General features: G+C 40.8%; 1 protein-coding gene across 13 annotated transcripts in view; it reads right to left on the bottom strand.

The window, feature by feature from the left end:
• The window catches only part of LOC139480537 (receptor-type tyrosine-protein phosphatase delta-like), a 396,576-nt gene that overhangs the window by 91,049 nt on the left and 283,409 nt on the right, over positions 1–22,118 (bottom strand). The gene's annotated exons all lie outside the window — the stretch shown is intronic.

Raw genomic sequence — 22,118 nt, 5'->3', positions numbered from 1 at the left:
AAGTATCAAACTGACTTACAGAATCCAAACAAAAATCAAGAGAGGTCCATGCAATAGTTCAAATTTTCACAAACTGTATCTGAGGTTAGCAACAGTCATGTGTAGGAGGAACACGGCAAAACAAACCAATCTTGGATAATATCTGAGAAAAGAACCAATCATTGATGACCAATCAAAATAAAAGAAAATAGGATACCATTAAATCCCAGTGTTTAATTGCCTCCAGCATTCTACCATTTTACTGCAATAGTCACTAGTTGCTGCCACTACCTTAACAGAATAATCTCTCATTAACTATCATTGGTCACAACTGAGGCAATATCCTTGATAATCTTAAATTAGCAATATCTCCCCCACACCCACCCTAGTTATTAAAAGATAAATAAATAGCAATCTCCACCCACATGACTGACTACCCTGGCATATAATATCTTTTACATTAATATTTTTTTCACACAAAACACCTATACAACTTTTCCATCACAAGTTAGGACAAGTGAAAATATTAACTATTAATAGATTGCAGCAAGGTCAATAACAACTATAAATTACTGGAGTAGTATTAATTTTTTTTTGGTAACATACTTTCACTTAATCATATTGGCAGAATTTGTTTCAAAATATGGGACTGGCATCAATGTTGCTATTACCACTGAGAGAGGCCCTTTTAGAAACATTCAAGGAAAGATGAATCTTCCACGTACAAAAGATGAAGAGCTATCGCTTGCAATTCCACGACCCTGAGTTGAGGTAGTCTGGATCCCATCCAACATCAGACCTAATCAAAACATCAGGTGTGAAGCACACACAATATAATTGTTCCCCCAGCTAAGAAAATCTTGGAAATAACAAGCCTGACAGACATTCCACACATCTCAAATTTTCACCTTTGCCCAACAGGAACTGTTTCTTAAAGTGAGCTACTGATGAACACCAAACACAGGCTTGGTAGCAACTTTGAACTTCCATACTATTTCCTCAATTAAAGTGAGCAGAAATAAATAAATAGGAGACAGCATGAACACGGCTGAAGCCAACCTGCTGCCACAGCAAGTGAACACTGTGTGTTTTTATATAAGATGTAGCAAATATTTACCTAATGATCTCATGCAAGCCCCAAGTTACTGCACAAGGAACACAAACTGAGAGATTTACAGAAGCAGAAATATGAGCTGGCATTAAGACCTGCCCTATGCCTACTGCTTGAGCAAAATGCCAAGCTTCCAGGACTTCTTCGAAATTCCTGATTTATATTTTTTTCAAAGGCGTTGGATAAAACACAGCTTGAACAAAAAATTGAAGGGAAGAGATCGATATCCTAAATTGGTGTGGTGTGGTGTGGTGTGGTGTGGCAGTGTGGTGTGGCGTGGCGTGGCGTGGCGTGGCGGGTGCGGCATGGTGTGGTGTGGTGTGGTGTGGCAGTGTGGTGTGGTGTGGCGTGGTGTGGCGTGGCGTGGCGGTGTGGCGTGGCGTGGCGTGGCGTGGCGTGGCGTGGCGTGGTGTAGTGTGGCGTGGTGTGGCTGATCGGGGTAGGGTCAAGGACAGACATAGAGATGAATCATTTTAAACTGTAGTTTCAAAATCATGTGTTCAGAGCAATCGGAATCCTTCTAGAATTCGTTCAATATCAAGAGACATTCCAGCAATATTTGTGTGGGATGACTATGTCCAGTTCAATACCTCCTTACATGGTAACTCATTTGTAAGGACACTTGGATTGAGACCTTCAACTAACCCAGTGCATAAATGATAACATTCTATAACAATTGGACTAATCTCCAGACACGATCCCCCCACCCCCAAGTCTTACAAGATGTCAGTTAGATACTGTCATGGTCACTGATGAAAATAACTGTATCCAGAATACCAGTCTGGATATATATTTTGGTTGTTGGACTGCAAAAAAGTGTGTTTGTCTTGGAAGGTTTTTACTAGTCACGTCCAGGATTCTTAAGTTCACAAAACACCTTCTACTGCTTCAATAATTCATCCATTGGTTCAATCTGTCTAGAATCCTCCTGAAAGTGTAATTGATTTCACCGAAGACACGTCAATCTTTTCACCTAAATTCTGAATATCTACTGGAATGTTGAAAGCTGATGTGTTAAAAAATCCAACTTTTTACTTAAAGTGTTCTTACTCTTCTAGTCTGACTCAGAACATATAATTGAAGGCTTTTCTTCAAGATCAAAACAAAACTCTTTTATTGGTTCCGATGTGAAATGCAAGCCTTCCGTTGACATCCCTACATACCAATTGGATGTGAGTGGTAGAGTGAGTGTAACAGCTTTGAGTGAGTAAGTGAGTGAGTGAGAGTATAGTTTTATGCCCCTTTTAGCCAACATGGGTACAATATGTGAAGCCCATTTCTGGTGTCACCTGCCATGATATTGCTGGAAAATTGGTAAAAGTGCCGTCAAACCATACTCACATAACCCTGCATATAAAGAATGGTTACAGTTCTAGAAGAATCATTTTGACATTGGTTCCACATGGACGCAAGTGTGATTATCATCGTTCAAGGTCGTAGACAAGTTCCTCAGTGCGAACCAGTTGGTTTTTGTCAAGATATCCTCAACTCACTGGCTTATTGCAATAACAGGAAACTGACGCAAGAAGAGGAGACGGACGGAAATAGGACCTACTGATGCTATAACTTGATTCTTAAGACCCAAAAACATTGTCAGAGAAAAAGATATGGTCAACTATTAAACCATGAGTCCTAAAGGTGATCAAAATCATGAACTATGTTTGAAATATTAGTCAAACTCCTTGATGAAGAATACAATATTATCTCATCAAACTAGAAATTTTATAATGATTTGAATGTACCAGTATACTCAGAATACATACGTCATATTTTATGACAGATAAAAGTAGCTCAGTGTTTATGGGAGGTCTTATTCCATCATGGTCTAGATTTTACGCTGTTCAGGTCAGATACTTTCCCTTGATTAAGCCCAGCCTCCTTTGCCAGCAGATGGAGCTAAGCTAGACACAGCACCCAGGACACCCATGCTGCCAAACATGTCTAGGACTTACCAAGACAATGAGAAGTCACCTTCACAAGGGCATAGTAAGTTTTTGGAGAATTACACAGGTTTCTTAATGCGCCCTGTGTCAAAGGGGAAGAGTAATACTCATAACTTTTCTTCACAAAAAATTATGTTTCTTTCAGCACCTGCTTGAACAAGGCAACACACAATCATTACATGTGGTTCATCTCGTACCTTGCTTTGTGAGTGAGTGAGTGAGTGAGTGAGTGAGTCAGAAGTTTAAGCATTTTCCCAGGAAAATCACTTCGACAGACACCAAGAGATTACTTAAGAACATAGAGTAATCATGTGGGGATTTAAACCTAGATCCTGACATGAGTGAACACCTTAACTACTTGGCCACTTCCACAAACATGTCAACTCATCACTGCATCTACTCCTACTTCTACCTCCTTATGTGAACTATGACTGCATCTGTATCTACAACTATCTCTGCAACTACTACTACTTCTGCAACCTCTGACACCTATCATCCACAGCAACTACCACAACAATCTCCCACACCTGTTTTGCTTCCCTAAAACCGTGGCAATAGATATGAAAACCACATTGAGGATCTGATTTGAGAATCATCTGCAAGGGTTTTACCATAGGATGTAGCTCATTCTAAATGGTACTATTAACTCCAATTCATAGTTAAAATGTATCCTCTTTTATTCAATAAAACATATTTGATCAAAAGGCCAAGAACATGGTCCTAGTCACACAAGATATAAGGTGAAGTACTACAAATAATATCCAACATTCTCTTCAGGCTCAACACGGTCTAAGGCCAAAAGAGAGTTCAAGGCATTCAAACCCCAATTATGTGTCCAAAAACTTCAATTTTAGAAAGTATATCAACCTAGCAGTCGATTACACAAGGACATGGTCTCACTTTCACACAAGTCTCTGAGGACAATATCTAAACATAGACTGAAAATGTGTTGACGCCGACCATGGAGCCTAGCACCCCTTTAAAAGGTTTTTATACCCAATGTTTGAAACTCCTGTGTCAACAGACACGCACCAGAATGTCAAATTCCCAAAGTTCGGCTTGCCCTTGTTACCGTTGTATTGATATTTGAAGCAGCTTAGCAGTATTGACCCAGATCTCATCAACCATCCTATATCAATGTAAATATTGACAAGTTTGCCAGACATTATTGGAATCTGAAACAACATCAATACCACTACTGGTCAATTTTTTTTAAAATCCAGTTCTAATTTGAACCTGTGATGAATTCTGTCAGCAACCCATCATATCCACCAGTCAGGTGGTAATTATTGCAATACTATCACGGCAGGACAGCAACAATGTAGCAACATTTCTCAGCCCTGTTTATTATTCCACCTGCTGCATATTCCTCTGGTTATCCTGCCTGTACTGTAGAGAGCAATGTTCAAGTATCCTACAGTACACGTTGGATAACATGCTGGCTACACGCCTATCAACCTGTCTGGAATTTCCATCAAGCCAACCAAATATTTTGCATAATTTGTTGTGATGTCTGCTACATTCATCAATTGATAACAAATAATCTGAAATATTTCTGACAGGATATTACAAACTGACTGAGCAGAAAAGTAGGAACATGAGTTGAGAAGGAAGGACACTGGTTGAGGAACAAGGATGAGTTGAGAAACAAGGACATGAGCTGAGAAACAAGGACATGATTTGGGAAATAAGCACATGATTTGAGGAACAAGGACATGTGTTGAGAAACAAGGGCATGAGTTGAGGAGCAAGGACGTGAGTTCAGAAACAAGCACATGAGTTGAGAAACAAGGACATGAGTTGAAGAGCAAGGACGTGAGCTGAGTAGCAAGTACATGAGCTGAGTAGCAAGGACGTGAGTTGAGAAACAAGGACATGAGTTGAGAAACAAGGACATGAGTTGAGAAACAAGGATATGAGTTGAGAAACAAGGACATGAATAGAGAAGGAAGGAGACAAGTAGAGCAAGGGTCTGACCTGAGAAACAAGGACATGAGTGAGAAACAAGGACATGAGTTGAGAAACAAGGACATGAGCTGAGAAACAAGGATATGAGTTGAGAAACAAGGACATGAATAGAGAAGGAAGGAGACAAGTAGAGCAAGGGTACGACCTGAGAAACAAGGACATGAGTGAGAAACAAGGACATGAGTTGAGAAACAAGGACATGAGCTGAGAAACAAGGACATGAGTGAGAAACAAGGACATGAGTTGAGAAACAAGGATATGAGTTGAGAAACAAGGACATGAATAGAGAAGGAAGGACACAAGTAGAGCAAGGGTCTGACCTGAGAAGCAAGGACTAGGAAACTTTTTACATGTGTTCAACATAATTCCTTAAATAAGCATGGAGTCCTTGTCCCAAAACTACTTTTCAGAGTTAAACATTTAGGGGTCCCTCGATTCAACTATCACAGCAGCCAACTTCAAATACCCAAGACCCGCCTAATTTCAAACCCTGCTAACATAAACAAACATCCACATGTAGTCCCTCATGTCCCACCGGTATTGGAACATAGTTTAAGGAAACTTGCTTGAGTAGGTGGGAGGGTTGGTTTGGTGAGTGAATGAGTTTATGAGAAGGAAACCATTATTTTTTCTGCTGTGGTGATGTGTGGAGCCTACCAGGAAGGCTGGAGTGTGGGTGGCGTCCCTGTCTGGAGGAAGGATGTACCGATGTGGAGATGTGCTCAACTGACAATCACATACATACAATCAGATAGGAAGACAGGTGCCCCTTGTCGGAAGACTCACAGTTCATCCAGTCCCAACAGGGCCATGAAAAAAAAAGCTTCACAACTCTAACACTTGTTTTAGGTCATTATTTTGCCATTATGCTTTACTGCGTTTTAACAAAACCATAGACCAGCTGACTGTTCCATGTGTGTCACAACTGCCCAGAGATGGGGGAGCATGGTGAGGGGGAAGGGAGTGAGTTAGGGAAAGGGGTGAGGGAGCATGGTGAGGGGAAGGGAGTGAGTTAGGGAAAGGGGTGAGGGAGCATGGTGAGGGGAAGGGAGTGAGGGAAAGGGAGTGAGGGAAAGGGGTGAGGGAAAGGGGTAGCGTGACAAGTGAGCATGGTATGGTGATGGGAAGGGGTCGAGGGGAAGGATGTGGTGCAAAAGAAGCATGGTATGGTAAAGGGTAGGGGGTGAAAGGGTATGGGATGAGAGGGTATGGGATGAGGGGGTAGGAGATGAGAGAGTTGGGATGAGAGGGTAGGGGATGAGTGGGTAGGGGATGAGAGAGTTGGGATGAGAGGGTAGGGGATGAGAAGGTAGGGGATGAGGGGGTAGCGGGTGAGAGAGTTGGGATGAGAGGGTAGGGGATGAGAGGGTAGGGGATGAGAGAGTTGGGAAGAGAGGGTAGGGGATGAGAAGGTAGGGGATGAGGGGGTAGCGGGTGAGAGAGTTGGGATGAGAGGGTAGGGGATGAGAGGGTATGGGATGAGAAGGTAGGGGATGAGGGGGTAGCGGGTGAGAGAGTTGGGATGAGAGGGTAGGGGATGAGAGGGTAGGGGATGAGGGGGTAGCGGGTGAGAGAGTTGGGATGAGAGGGTAGGGGATGAGAGGGTATGGGATGAGAGGGTAGCGGGTGAGAGAGTTGGGATGAGAGAGTAGGGGATGAGAGGGTAGGGGATGAGAGGATGGGGGTGAGAGGGTAGGGGTGAAAGGAGGGGATGAGAGGGTAGGGGGTGAGAGGGTAGGGAGTAAGGGGTAGGGAGTGAGAGGTAGGGGGTGAGAGGAAGGAGGTGGGGAGATGAGAGACAATGGTGAGAGGAGTTGTGTTAGGGACATAAATTTTGTTTGGCCACTGCTTAAAAAACATACACTGTTCTTTAAAGAAAGGAGCCAGTCTATTTTTGACCACAACACATTTGTTTTCATGGCATCCAGGGAACAATTTTTTGTTGTGCGTAAAACCTGAGGCAAAAATTATCACTGGCATTTTTTGGAACAAAAAGATCCCGTTCCATAATGACTTCAATAAAGCTTCTATTAAACCTGTAATGGTTACGTCTTGAAGTATTCATAAGTCTACAAGAAAAGAAGGTAAAGGATTTTGAGAAATCATTTATGCATTTTGGGGCAAGACATGCTTCCCATTTTCATGAACAGCTGGTGTCATCACAAATTTTCAATGATCCATTCATAAAAAGTTAATTGCTATTTCGCCTTTTACGCCTAAGGGAATCTGTTTCATCTGTAATTGAGAATGGTTATTCTCTCTTTTTTAGTCTGACATTCAATAGAACCATTAGAATGGACGACAATTTTCTTCAAAACTTGTAGATGGTATACTCATCATGATTGTCATAAAATAACTGCCACACATGATCCAGCATTAACTTCAAATTAATCTACTTGAAATAAACATGGCTGCCATCCAATCAATCACCAGTTACAACAAAAAGAATCTCAACTCATTTTCTAATGCCCCAGCTCCTGCAATTACTCACACATTTACTTTCCATAAACTGGGACGACAATGTGAATTTCAACTCCATGCCAAACAGAGTCAACTGCAAACTCCAGAGCCAAACCTTGTGAATCTATTCCTATCTTCCATGTGGGTTTACAAGGGGACACAAAGAACACAATCATCATTCATGCCTGGTTTGATGGGATTAATCTTGTTCACCTGATCCTGTCTCCTCCTTGAGGCTACATTTCACAAGCTCCCTGGAGGCATGGTGTGCAGGGGTGTGACTGAGCGAGGATGCATGGTGGAATTTCAGGTGTTATCTTTTCAAACACGTGAAATCATCCGAACGGCAAATGTTTAATCTGTGAAAAAGTAATACTGCACCATTCTCAGGTATGGATTCGTGGGATGTCTCCATTAACCCCTGCTTGTTGACTAATGAGTGAGTGAGTGAGTGAGTTCGGTTTTACGCTGCTTTTAGCAATATTCCAGCAATATCACGGCGGATGACACCAGAAATGGGCTTCACACATTGTACCCATGTCGGGAATCGAACCCGGGCCTTCGGCGTGATGAGCTAACGCTTTAACCACTAGGCTACCCGACCGCCCCTTGTTGACTAATGATCGATTGTTTGTTTGTTGGTTGGTTAACGCCGCACTCAGCACTATTCCAGCTATATGACGGTGGTCTGTAAATAATCAAGTCTGGACCAGACAATCCAGTGATTGACATCATGAGCATCGATCCACGCAATATGGATGCGATGACATGCATCAACCAAGTCAGCGATCCTGACCACCTGATCCCGTTAGTCGCCTCTTGTGGGGGGAAGGAGAGGAGAGAAGGTGATTTGTATGTACTAAGCTACAATATACCATCAATGTTGGCTTATCTTTAACATGGCTGATGTCTAAAACCAAATGTACTGCTCGTAGAAATGGCAATGGAAAGCAGGTCAAATCTTCCATAAAAGCATAAAAGCATTACTAAAAAATATCCCAGATGCATTGAAATTGATGGAGCATCCAAATCCCAGCAGTGGCTGATGGCTGATGGGATAGCGTTGTATGTTCGGCTTTTAGTTGAATTACCACCACGGATTCAGTACAGCGCCAGCAAGAGTAGACCACACCAAACATTCAGGAACAAAGTTGAAAATGTACACAGTCATCAAAGCATCAAATCAGTGTAAAATCAACTGACAGTTGAAAGTTTGCTGTTTGACACAACACAAAATCGAAAGGAAGGAATCTAAATAAATTATGGTTATGATACATTGATTAATAACATTTCCATCTAGTTTAGAAGAAAACATTTGAAGCAACGTATGAATACTGAAGAATATCTATTATGAGAAGGAAATGTAACTACATGAAGGTTGTCAACAAATTCTGTAAATGTGAGTGAACATGTTATGTCGCATCAGCAGAATATGTTGCCTGAGAGCATTTGGCCTGATGCTGCTTTGAACAGTATCTCAGTAGTATCATGATCCTGGTATGCCTAAGGGAGGAAACTGCACAGGTAACTGGGGCACCTGAAACCACCTGGTCACCCTCCCAAGTAGTCTGTCTTACAGACCCTGATACAAATATATATCAAATACAGCCCATGCAAGTCTATAATGTTTGGCAAGTAAAAGTATCTGAAAATGAAGAGAGTCACTGGGCTCCCTTTTATTATATTTTTATTAAGATAACTGAACAACTGTTTTTTCTGTACGATATGTTCATTTCAGAGACTAGATGTTAGTCTACCTCCCAAGGCAAGTTTCACAAAGCTATCTCAGAGCTCAGACATTGGTACTCTCATCCCTATCATTGACTTGTTTGAGTATTGATGCCATGGGCTAAACCTGACACACAATCCAGCAGGCTGCTGCTGAAGTTGCTTCTGTGATTGTGATCATCCAATCCCCAAGTCTTGTGAGAGTCCTGGCTGTTTGACATTACTCAAACAATTCTGAGGTGTACATATTTATCTTTAAAGTGCAAAATGTCTGTATAATTAAGGCGAGTGTGTGAATGTTAATATTTAATTCAGCAACATCCTAGCTGTCATGGTAGCACGTAAATATTTGTGTCAAACAGTGTCTGAATGCATGAGCACCTGTGAAGTCACAGTACCCAACCACCCAATTATAGCCAATCTTTACTTCAGCCCTGAGTCCACGTGCACAAAGCCATCACAGCGTTACGACTAACGTAAGTCTATGACAAAGAATGGGAGCTACAACTGTCATGGTGCTAAGATCACTTTGAGCACGTGGGCCCAGTTCTATTCTGAAATCCCCACAAATCTCTAATTCAACAAACAAAACCAGAAAATTATCAAAAATATAATTTTCTTATAAATTCCCATTTGAAGGCGATACCTCAAAATAAAATCATACAACATATATTTTCAGTTTGACAGATGAGTGTATGTTATGGGAGGAAGATGCAGGCGTTGCTGTATGGATGGAACTGTTGAGAAATGAAAGCTGGCCAGTCACCATATACCGCACACGAAACATGCTAAATAACATACACACGGTTGTTACACAAACTGCCCTCAACCAGGCCAGTCCACTTCAGCAAAAGCAGGCAGGACAGCCAATAAACAGGATTAATTGATGAGTCAGCTTATTTTGATAAACATGTGAATATTTAATGAACAGACTAATCATTTCCTAAAATGAGAAATCAATGCTTGAAATTTGAATAACACTTTCCGTGTCTTGATACATAATTGGCACAGGTACAAAAAAAATATTAAAAAAATAAAAAAATATTACTTTAAACTTTAAACAGTCTGATGCATTCCTGTCATATGATACAAACACAAACACAGATTTTAGTACTTTATAATGGCAGAAAAAAAAAATTAATTGAAAATATTTCCTTTGAGTAAACCCGGTTCAGCGATGCAAGTCTTACCCGACTTAGCAATCAATGTTAAACATAACACTGGCAATGATCACACAACTAACTACACATTACTGAACTAAGAACAGCGTTGTTTGTTTAAAAACACTCGCCTGTGAGTCACAACATAATTTGATTATATTGTATTACAACTGTTTGAATTCTGATTAAATTTGTTAATATGGGAGTATGCAGGGTCAACGTGCTGGGAGAAGAACTTACTTTCACTGAGCACGACCAAACCGCCTGAAATAATAGTGAATGCTGTAAATCGATTCTTATGGTTCGCAAATTCCATTCCCAGGATACAACATTGTGTGTGTTATGGAACAAACTACTTTCCTAATGACACGGTGGACTTGGCCACCACGATGACACAGCAGCGAGATAAACACAATAAGCTGGTTGTATACGTTCAATCTAATTAGATGGAAACATTAAATATTAAACAATCGTTCTGTGAGTGCCAGAATATATTACACAAATCTGAGAATCTCCAGCCACATATCACTGTCTGGCCTCGTTTTTTAATGAGGTGAGGTGACATGGGGTTTAACGTCGCGTCCAAAATGATTGCACTTATATAGTGACGTGCATGCACGTGTGTGTGTGTGGCTGCTTGTACTAGTCCGGGACCTGTGAAGATTCCGGGGTAGAATAGGTCTTCAGCAACCCATGCTTGCTGTAAAAGGTGACTATGCTTGTCGTAAAAGGCGACTAAAGGGATTGGGTGGTCAGATTCGCTGACTTGGTTGATGCATGTCATCGTATCCAAATTGCGTGGATCGATGCTCATGATATTAATCACTGGATTGTCTGGTTCAGACTTGATTATTTACAGACCGCCGTCATATAGCTGCAATATTGCTGAGTGCGGCGTTAAACAACAAACAAACCAAATTGTACTAGTCCGGACTGATGCCGATGTATAGTGCTAGCCCACTGAGATACCATGCCGCAGTTTAACATGAATAGCCCACTCAGACACAGTATACTGACTCCGAGCCGACCAGTCCTTGTTTTAGCCCCTTAGTGCCGAGCTCCAAACAGGGTAACAACAAGTACCATTTTTAAACGTCTTTTGGTATGACGTGACCGGAAATCGAAGCCCGAGCCTTCCGCTCTCCGGGCAGACGGTCTACCACTAGACCACGGAGGCGGTCCGTTTTTTAATGACATATGTAATATTTAAGTTGGTTAAACAAAGAAATCTCATTTAAACTTGTTGACCAGTCAATATATTTTGTCATTAGTTCAATTTCTTGGACATCTTGATGGCATTAAGGGTTTCTACTTTTGAATTACTGAATCAGTTTGGGAAATAAACTTCAAGCAGGTGCCTTCCTACATTTATTTAATGTAAGCAAGCAATAAGCAAAGATTGATACAGCCCAATATACTGAAATAAACAAATAAGGGAACAGTAAACAAAAAGAAGAAGCAAGGATGTATTTGGAATGATATTTCGAAAATAGCTGGAAAAGAACCACAGTGTGTCTGTCAAGTAGTGAAAATTACAACTGTTACTTATTCCCCGAGTTCCCATATTTTTGTCCAAGAGTATATATTCAATATTTTGCCTCCTGTGACCCAGCCAACACTGTGACATATGACTGTTCATCAGATACAAACATCTTGGCAGGTTATGTCAAAGAGGAAATATCTCAACATAAATCCTTCAAAGATAACTGCTCTTGATATAGCCTATGATGGTGCCGTGTAAGTCAACTCGATACAGTTATTAAAATAAATACAGTGTATAACATGAAATATATCATAAAACTTGGCATAAGATTTTGTCAATATGTTGTGTAGTACTCAAACCAAAGCAATATTTATATTACATCTAATGTAGACTTTAATCATCACATTTTCAATTTCTTTCTTTGTTGGTTGGTTAACGCCGCATTCAGTAATATTCCAGCTATATGATGGTTGTCTGTAAATAATCGAGCCTGGACCAGACAATCCAGTGATTGACATCATTGGCATTGATCAACACAATTGGGTTATAATGACATGCATCAACCAAGTCAGCGATCCGGACCACCCGATCCCGTCAGTTGCCTTTTACGACAAGCACAGCAAGCATAGATTGCTGAAGACCTATTCTCTACCCGGATCTTCATGGGTCGTTTTAATTTATATAAACATTTCCTTTTTATCCAGGGGCAAGACAGAGCTCATATTGTTTCATGTGATGTGCAATGACCACCAGCCACGAGAAGGTGAGTGAATTGGGCTCAGAGCCACTTTGAACAGTGCTTCAGATATATCATTGAGTGCCAGCTTCATGCGTGAGGAAAAGCCGTAAGTGGAACTGGTCTAAGTCATTTACAACTTTCATAAACCAAGAACAATCATCAGGGTGAATCTGCATTCGATCCCATCAGATCCTGGTAGGACTAAGGGATGCAACTCCGCACAGTGAAAGAGGCACCTTAGACTGGTCAACCAGTGTCCCCTTCATCTGTCAAGAAATGAAGCTCAGAGAATACCCCCTCTACCTGTCAAGAAGTAGAGAACAGAGAAATCTCCTTACGTCTCCAATAATACCACCAGACTGTTGAAAACTCCCAGTCAGAGAACAGATGCTGCCATGATCCCAAGAAACCAAAAACAAAATATCGAAAAAGTAAGCTTGCGAAATCCTTCCAATCCCATAAAATATAAAGAAGAAAAACAGAGGTAAATTCATGGAATTCTCAAACACCCAAGGCGAAAATCATAGCCCAAAGATCTTGATATTCAAGACACATACTTACTCAAATTCAAAGCTAAAGGTGAAACTGCATCATAAAAACACATATTTCATATGTCTGTCTGTCATTAAATGTTTTCACATGTTGAACATTAAGAAACAACCTTCTGAACCTTTTCACCCCTGAATATTTTTTTCTCTAAAAATCTGGGTAATTTAATTAAAATATGGTTGATACACTTTGGAGCTCTCAGCACCCTAAAGAGATCACATAGGGGTTGAACCAGGAGGGGGGGAGGGGGGGAGGGGGGGGGGGGGGGGGGGGGGGGGAGAAAGAGAAGACACGGGAAGGGGGAACAGGAGGAGGGGGATATGGGGGAGGGGGACTAGGAGGAGGGGGGACATGGGGAGAGGGGACATGGGGAGGGGGGACAGGGCAAGGGGAGGGACCCATGAAGAAACCCATGGGGAATGTGCCCAACCCGGGGAAGATGTGTATCGCTCAAATAAGTCTAAGGCTACAAGCTAAGAGATAATGAGACACTTCCCAAATCCTTTTATCTCCCTGCGAACATGGAGAGACCTGTATCTAAGGAAACATAACACTTTTCCCTACCTCAGGGTGTCTAGCATGGGCACAGTTTCCTACAAATACATGGACTGTTTTAGTTGGGGCAATAAGATGTGGTTCAAGCCATCTGAATTTAATGAGGGACAACTTCCTCCAAGTGACACTGTCTAAGAACACATCCATTGAAACATGTCGCTTGATGATTCTGTTTTTACAATTATTGAAATTAGAAATTCAGTACATCATTATTTTTGCCAAGACAAAATACAAAATCTTTTAGGCAACCATAATGATTCAACTACAGTAAACTACATTTATAACTAACACCCTTCGAACAAACTGACAGATATATAACAAACATAATTTGGGGTCCCGGCCATTTGCTGCATATATGCTTATAACGAACTACGGTTATATCAAACTAATATCAGGGGCCCCTTTGAGTTTGTTATAACCGTAGTTTATTGTAGTATATTTTAAAGAAAAACATACAAATGTATGGATAAAAACTTCTGGTATAACACATTTAGTAATGTTTGGTATAGATTCTTACACAGTTATCAAACTGGAATAGGTATATCTTTAATATTTTACACTACTTTTGATATTGAAATATGTTAAACAGGCATACAAATATTGTGCACATCTATAAGCCAAACAGGACGCCTCCGTGGTCTAGTGGTAGAGTGTCCGCCCGGAGAGTTGAAGGTCCGGGGTTCGATCCCCGGCCGCGTCATACCAAAAGACGTTAAAAGATGGTACTTGTTGTTACCCTGTCTGGAGCTCGGCATTAAGGGGCTAAAACAAGGACTGGTCGGCTCGGAGTCAGTATACTGTGTCTGAGTGGGGTATTCATGTTAAACTGCGGCATGGTATCTTAGTGAGCTAGCTCTATAAATCGGCATCAGTCCGGACTAGTACAAGCAGCCACAAACACACACACACACACAGGCATGCAAGTCGCTATATAAGTGCAATAATCTTGGACGCGACGTTAACCAAGTTAATATCTGCTGAAATATTTTGCTATGACAGCAGAGAATCTCAATTAAAGTCCCAGTTTTAATAGTTTCGGTTCTGAATACATATAATACCAACAGGAGGCTGATAGCTTATAACATGGAGCTGTGACATCCATTTGTAATCCAAACTGGAACCATTTTGTTTCCCAAAAAATCACAACATGCCTTCATAGTGTGCAACTCGAGATTCCTAAAAACTTCAAAATTATCAAGATTGCTGCATCAACGAACACCTACATTGGCACTGAATCAAGCAAGTCTGTGTCAAAGTCGGAAAATTAATCTTAAGCAATGAGCTTGTCTTATCTTTAGCTTCAACCCCTCTGAGGTACATCTACGTCAGAGGAGGAACCAGAGACACCCCAGTCATGGAGATAGCTGTTATCTACTACCTGGGTACGAGCACCGTATCATCCTCCCACAGGGGGATCACAGTCTGACACAGGCACACCGAGGGGAGAGAGGGCACCTGTTGGGAGGATGTAGGGTAGGGCAAGTTCTTTTAGGGGAGTCTAACAGAAACATAGATGTATGCCTTAATGTTTATATTTTTTAATTACAGTAACTCATACAGAAGGTTTTATGTTTTATTTGTTGTTTAACAATGAAGTCAGCAGTTTTCTGAAAATAATCAAGACAATCCAGTGATTCATCTTGTGAGCTTAGATCCATGCCTTAGGGGTTGGAGTGAGTAAGTGAGTGAGTTGGGTTTAACGCTGCTATTAACAGTACTCCAGTTATATCACGGCGTGTCAGCTTAACGTGTGAGGAAAGCCCGAAGTGATGCAGATCTCAGACGTTTACCACTTCTGTGAAACCAACGAGCACGGCTATGGTGCTGACAAACCTAGAAACATAATTGGGGCGAACCGGGATTCGACCCCACAATCATAGGTTTCTGGCGTGCCCAAGGGACGCAACTCTGCACAGCGAATCGCCACCCGTGCCCCAATAAGGCCAAAGAATAGACACAGACACTTCTATATAACAGTTTCGATGGGATTATTTGCTTCAAGGAAAACTTCAGAAAACCATTTTTACCCAAGAATAATAGTTTCTAACCTGTTTAATATGGACCAGTCAGTAACTGGTTCATTTTTGGTGGGCAATTTAGAAAATCTGACATTACCTGAAAAACTTCTCATGAATCTTTTTTGTTTTTATTTCACTTCTTGAAAATACATAATGTCTACTAACATCATCTAATTCTGTTTATATGTCGGTCTATTAATAAATACATGCAGATGTTAAACGCGACAAAGCCACAGGTCTTCACTATAAGGCACAGGTCTTCACTATAAGGCTGAGGGTGGGGCAAGCTGTTTGAGGTGGAAAGAGGCCAGAGGCACAGATACCTCCCAAAAGATAAGTTATTTCTTCTATCTACACAGCCATGATGTAATCCTAGATACAGATATGAGGCAAGGCTAGAATGGGGCACCTGCCTCGTAGGGGGGTAGGGTGGGGTGAGAGTGAGGGCTTGAAATGCAGACAACGTAGATAATACTTATCTACAATTTCTACCTGCAAACAGCAACTATTTTTTCTGGGCCACGGGAGAGACACAGCAAAATAGCTTAAGAAACACTTGTTAGAAAGAAGCTACATGGTTGTTGATGGAAAAGCAGGGATGTATATGTATTTAACCATGACGAACAATGTTATGCCTAGGGTGAATGAGTGTCGCTTGTCTTACAATGCGGTCAGCAATCATACAGCTGTATCTCTTGTTGAATAATTGAGTCTGGACCAGACAAAACAATGTTTGATATTAATCAAAACTATCCTCCCCATTGGGGTACAATGACACACAATCTGTTTGAGTATGACATATGGGGACCTGAACCAGGGTATGAGAGTTCGTAATTTGTAAAAGAATTCAGCTATATTACCATCCCATCGTAAAGGTTCAAGGGGCCAAAGTGAGACAACCAGTTTATGAGATTGAGAAATTAGTGAGTGAGTATGGTTTTACGCTGCTTATAGCAATATTCCACCAATATCACGGCAGGGGACACCAGAAATGGGCTTCACACTTTGTACCCATGTCGGGAATCGAACCCAGGTCTTTGGCGTGACGAGTTAACGCTTTAACCACTAGGCTACCCGATCTCCCCTATTAAGAGGAATCTACTTTGACAATGAGTCAATGATGACAGCTCAAGAGAACAAGAGTGAGTGAGTGAGCTGGGTATTACACCATTTTTAGCAATATTCCAGCAATATCATGGTAGGGAACAATAGAAATTTGTTCAAACATTTTACCCATGTGGTGAATCAAACCTAAAAATCAAACAGGGATTTGAAGCAGTTACTTGCTAAAAAGGTGAACACATTAACCCCAATGGGTGTCCTGATCCAAAAGAGAGATATCAGGAATGTTGAATTAGTATGATATTTATTCTGTTTTTAGCAATATTTCAGCAATATCACAAGAGGGAAGGGGGCTGGAGAGGTCAGCAAGAATACTCCCCACACATTCTACCCATGTAGGCGAGAAAAGTTAAATGAGTACTATTTACTCTTCAGTCAGTTATTGAATATAAGGATGCCCAGAATATAGCACATCATCCCTGGGCCCAGGGCTTGATTTATAGTACATACTATAAGGGGCACCTGTCACCGGCTCTGATGAGATTCAGTTGGAGTGGGGGTGAGGTAGACGGAAGCTTGGTCTCAGAAAATATACAATATTGAACTACATTTAGATTAAAAAGGAGCTCCATTCAGATTGGACACTCAGAACCTGTGGAAAATCTAGACCTGCTTCATTTAGGGCTATAGCGTAACAGTAAAGGGCTGGGCAGAAGGGGAAACATTATGGTCCAGGGACCCGTTCCACAACGCTATCGTAGCACTACGACAGTCGTAAGTCTATGCTAAAGTATGGGGGCTACGATCGCTTTGTGGAACAGGGCCCAGGGACTGTGAGACTAGGGGTTAAACTGAGCTAAATTGAGTTTAGGATTAACTGGTGAAATTCAGAAAACTACAATGTCAAGACAATTTGGAAGGCAGTGAAGATGAATTAAACCAATCATCTGAAATGAAAGAGTAACCATGGGCTAAGATGTTTTTGGGTAACATGGTCTATATCACTTCTTGTATCATTAGAAAAAAAAACTTCCGCCAGGAAAAACATTACACTGGCATCTGCCATAGGGTGATAGAGAGGGGTATATACCAGGAAAGCCATATAAAAACAGGCAAAGAGAATCACTGGTGTGGATGTAGTGTCAGTTTTCCCCCCCGGAAAGTAGGTGTGAGATAGCTCTGATAGAACAGCATGAATCAATAGACACACCTGCTTCGTCAGGGCGGTGGACTCATCGTGAGGGGGAACCTTGTTGGGGGTGGGGAGAGGGATACTGTGGTGGTGTGAGGGGGAGGAAAATAAGGTGGTTGAGTCAAGGGGTGAGGCAGCAAGGAGTGGGGGTTGAGGTACTTCATCAGGCAGAGTGACAGAAGGAAGTGTGATGTCAATCAGGGAAAAGACAGTTCAGGCATTGAGACTTAATCACAACATTTCAGGTCAAGCTGAATCCAAGAGTAGAGTATTCTAAAAAAATAAATGAATGTCCTTGGACATATGAAAAAGATTATATTATAAAAAAATAAATAAAAAGCCTCTTTCTGCCAATAACAATATTGGGAGAAAGATATTTTTATCATAAATACTGAAAGTGCTGGACTTGTACGGAGGGCACCTGCCAGATTGAACTGAGGGCGCCTGATTGGCTGAACTAATGGCACCCCGTGACTGAACTGCTAGAGCTGAGCTGAACTGAAAGCATCAACTTGACTGAACTGAAAGATTCTGATTGACTGAACTGAATGATTCTGCTTGACTGAACAAAGGGCACCTGTTTGACTGAACAGAGGGCACCTGCTTGCTTGCCTGAACAGAGGGCACTTGCTGGACTGAACAGAGGGCACCTGCTTGAATGAACAAAGGGCACCTGCTTGAATGAACAGAGGGCACCTACTTGACTGAACAGAGGGCACCTGCTTGACTGAACAGAGGGCACCTGCATCACTGCTGGTATCAGAATGACAGGCAGACTTCGAGAGAAACATATCATGAATTTACCTCATCTCTGACCTGAAGGCAGCCCCCACAGGCCAAATTTGGCTTGAATAAGGGTAATTTACAGCCATGGCACATACCTTGTGTTGGGATGGGGGGTGGGTGATGGGGGGTAGGAGATGAAGCAGGGGGGCCAGTTGGAAGATCTCTGTCAGTGGGAGCTAGCCCAGGAGGGATAAACTAGCATCATCCTCACATCTTGTTCTCCTCAGCACGGCTAATCACCAATATGTTCATTAGCACAATTCAAAAATAAAAATAAATTACAGGGCACTTCTATACCCAAAGCTACAATGAGGGCATTTACCCATTAAGCTTCAAATGAAAAGACACCGACAAGAGTTTCCACATGTTACTCTCCTTATGACATATTAAACTGTGGAAAGGTCATCCCTGCTATTACCCAATCAACCTATCAAATAAGTGTAGCATCATTTACCACTTCAAATTAACAATGACAGAGACAATGTTTCTTGTTTTATTTCTCATCCTCATCATAGACAATCTGTAAGCTTACTTTGTGCATTTCAAAATGACTTCAAAGGGCAATATGGGGAGTATCCATTAACACTGAGTTATCTCCCTTTGACCTGACAAGGGCTGCACAACTCAAAGCCACTATAGATATCTCTCAAATCAAAGGAGGAGTTATTATGAATAGTGCACATGCAATTCAAACAATGACGTTTCCAAGTTCCTCCAAGACTCTCAGACATGATGCACACAGGCACATGATAAGGCGTTATCATGGAAGATATATTTCGCACATTCCCGTAAACATTTACCATAATGGGGAAGGTTATAGCGTATTTGATACACGCAATCTCTCAATTCTCCAGGCCTGTGATAGCTCCCGGGTCTGATGGAGTGAACCTGCAGGAGTACACGCCTGGTGTTCCCCTCACAAAGAAATATTCTACTTTATCTGTAAACACACTCACTTTGAACCTCTTACAAGCTGATATGCAGTTACTGTTATCAATTTGGATGTGTGTTAATGAACTTGGAAAGTTGCAGACAAAACGTGAAGAGACCGGAAATTATATACATGCACTGCTTCTGTATTTACTTGCCTGCATTGAGGATATTTTGAAGAAATATGACAAATAAATGAACTCCCTGATGAAAGCACCTGTTGTTTTAGTGTCTACATTTTAAGAGGTGGGATATTTGAGGGGGATCATATTTTGACAGAATCAATCTATATATACCTTCAACTTCTTCATATCAATTAATTGCTTTGCGCAAATAAATACTTGAAACCAACTCTTGCCACAGGTGTATGATAATGGGAAAATATAATTTCAGGACACAAATATTGTTTACACTGGAAATACCCAGTGTGATTGACAACACTTATTCAAATACTTGATAAGATTAAAATAAATAAAAGTCCTCTGTATACCCAAAATATTTTTGGGGCCAGATATGTATGTTCAAAAATTGATCAATCCTACATTGTCTTAGCGAAAGTTTGCTTCAGCATTTTCAACTGTTATACCACAGTTAGTCTGTCTCACAGACCCTTGAGAATTAATTAAAAACAGAATCCCAATCAAGTCTACATTGCCTCAGCCCTAGGAAATTAAGCAATGGTCTGATTCAATTTAATGTTTACTTTACATTCAGTTAATTAAATATGATAAGTTTATTCCTGGGACTAGATGTCAGTCGAGACCACAGTTTGAACAACTAATCAGTCCAACTGCCAAAACTTGACCCTTCTCATTATTTTCAGAAAAGTTAAATCAAAATAAATCTGCCCCAACTTGGATTCAGACGAGGGGCTAAAGTGGCTGTTACAAATATAGCTGATTTCAGCATTTGAATAGGCTGTTACAATTCCCTTCCCTTCGTGGGTACTGTCCAATCTGATGGCTTGTTAACACTACAGCATAATCAGCAACGACAGACATTTATGCATGCAGGCCGACATGAGACGGATATTTCAGAATATTTTAAAAGAAAACCATGATAAAACATCAGGCATTTATCACTTGTGATAACTAATATCTAAATGCATGATTTCTAAAGCCAGATTGAATATGACAGCAGTGAGTAATACAGTTTATTTAGTTCCAACAGAATATGTTGCCAAACTTAAATCTAAAAAAACAATATAACTTAACTTTTTTCTCAAATCACAGATTATTTACTCCGACAGCTGAAATTGACTCAGTCCACATCAATTAATTTATCATTTAAATCATTTCTACATCAGGTCAAAGGTCAAGACATTTCCTTTTCAAAGAAATTGAAATAGAAGAGTAGTCACAGATCCCCTAAATACAGCTGGTAGTGACATGTCATTATATCTAGCCATATTAGACAAATTTGCCAAGAAACATGAGCCAGCAATAAGCACTGCCCCACTTGGGTTCTTGATGCTTAATCACTTCTCCCCCCACAGTAATCTCCCTTGAGATGGGCGGATTACAAACTCCTCCAGATAAATCTTAGATAAACACATCTCTTTAAGAAATTGCTTCAATTAAACAGCTAACAGGAGCCGGACATCTCACTGTATACAGGAATGTAGCTTTGCATCTGGTTTTATGCAGGAGTAATTTATTTAGGGCTGATGACGAACTGTTTCTGTTTAATTTACGTGATATTCATCACAGTGTATACAAATGTTCAAGGATTTCTTCAAAGCTTCTTTTTAAAGAACTATTATCTTTTCTTTGATATAATATAGAACACTACACTCGTTTTAATTAGATAAATTAGATACCATAAGAGGTTCATGAATTTCTTAAAAATGGTATCTTACGAGAACGAGTTTGATGTCTTATTTAAATATATGTTAAATTTATTAATAAATGTAAATAAAATAAAAAATACATTTTTTCAGCTTACAAACGAAAAAGGTTACTATATAAATACATATCCTGCAATAAATCGTCACACTTCAACCCCTAATCTAATTGCTTCAGGAGAAAAGTTCATTGTGCTGAATCAATTTACATTTAGTTGTGAAGGATACACTGTATTGCTTCTCTTCAAACAAAACACAACATTCAGTGATAACAAAGTCTGTGTAAGTTTTGCATTTTGTTGGTTCTATTTATGTGTTTTAAACTACTTTCAACCAAGAGATCCCCAGGAGTGAGTGAGTATGGTTTTATGCCGCTTTTAGCAATATTCCAGCAATATCACGGCGGGGGACACCAGAAATGGGCTTCACACATTGTACCCAAGTCGGGAATCAAACGCGGGTCTTCGGCGAGACGAGCCCCGCGATCCCAAGGAACATCATAACAGACCTGAGTATTTCATGGAATGAAGCATATTTGAGCTGTGTCTCCAAGACTGAACCTGACCAACCACTGGTCGATTGTGACCTAACCAATTAACCCTATCAGACTAG

This window comes from Haliotis cracherodii, unplaced genomic scaffold (assembly GCF_022045235.1).
Source record: "Haliotis cracherodii isolate W230 unplaced genomic scaffold, xgHalCrac1.p SCAF_4, whole genome shotgun sequence".
NCBI lineage: Eukaryota > Metazoa > Mollusca > Gastropoda > Lepetellida > Haliotidae > Haliotis > Haliotis cracherodii.
Note: the sequence above shows the minus strand (reverse complement) of the source record. Positions and strands in the feature narration are given on the sequence as shown.